Genomic DNA, 1,219 nt, shown 5'->3' with positions numbered 1-1,219 from the left:
TTTAAAAAATCGTGACCATAAGTATTTTATAGTCACCTTTTTTAAAAACCATGGCTATAGACCCAAAATGTTACTGTTATGTTAGTTATTTTCTATTTTAGGCTTATTTGATCAAATTTAGTGAAACAAATCTCTTCTTGTGTTGTTGTAAGCCACTTCTTCTTGCATCAAATTGTAAATATGCATGTTGTCTCTACCAATCACTGCCCTGCAGAACTACTAAAAGTATTTAATTAAAGGATAGGGCAACTCTCACAAGATGAGCATGTTCTCTTTTTATTTATTTGTTTATTTTTAACATCTCATTTGACTAGGTAACAACATAAATGTTAACCAACACGAGATTAGTCGAATAATAGAGAATTTCATCTAATAGTTTTGAATTTGAGCATGTAAACGAAAATAATAAAAATATATTAAACTCATAGCTAAAAGGGACAGTTACAATTCTTTAAGCCAAATCAATCAGATTCCTAACAACAGGGTATTATTAATATTTTAGGTGGCAAAAAAATATAAAAAAAAAATGAAAATGATGAATGAGTTGCAAGTTGTTCTAAACATTTATGGGCAAGGCTCCACCTTAAGACCACCATTGTTGTGTGCGATGAAGTGATCAGCACGAAATCGCCTGGTGTAAATAAGCAGAGCAAGAAAAATGAGAGAGGTGAAAAGCAAGACAAGAACCAGCAACAAGATCTCACCATGTAGAGCATATTTTGGGTCACTAGAGAAGTATACTTTATCATCACCATTTTTAGGGTTAGTACTTGTTGGTACCATAGAGGGTGAGAGGGAGAATATTGATGGTTGTTCATTAGTGGCCATGAAGTTGAAGTGAATGAATTTCCTAGCTTGCAATTTGCAAATGTTGCCTATATATATATCATCAAGAGGCCTAGTATAGTTGCCACTTAATAACTAAGTTTATTAGGTTAAGAATTCGAGTGCCTATGGAAATAAATATTTTTACAGAAATGTTTGGTAACCAAAGAAAATTAGCCAAAACAGTCATAATTTACCTTATTTGTCTCTCTAGCTTTACGCTTATACGAAAATGTAGGTTTAGTGATACAGAAATGAGAACTAATAATATACAAGAAGATGCGAATTGAAATAAAAAAAAAAGATAAATTGAAATTAAAAATAGTAAATAAAAAATAAAAAAATTAAAATTAAAAAAAATCACTTTATTTTTTTATGTAATTTCTTAATACAA

At 30.0% G+C, this 1,219-nt stretch overlaps 1 long non-coding RNA gene across 1 annotated transcript; it reads right to left on the bottom strand.

The window, feature by feature from the left end:
• Window positions 400-1,047, bottom strand: LOC107628478. The gene is made up of 2 exons (XR_001617811.2): window positions 705-1,047; window positions 400-631 (listed from the first exon to the last, which is right to left on the bottom strand). It is a non-coding gene; the product is annotated as an uncharacterized LOC107628478 (long non-coding RNA).

This window comes from Arachis ipaensis, chromosome B02 (assembly GCF_000816755.2).
Source record: "Arachis ipaensis cultivar K30076 chromosome B02, Araip1.1, whole genome shotgun sequence".
NCBI classification, from domain to species: Eukaryota; Viridiplantae; Streptophyta; class Magnoliopsida; order Fabales; family Fabaceae; genus Arachis; species Arachis ipaensis.
This window is presented reverse-complemented; position numbering and strand designations above follow the sequence as displayed.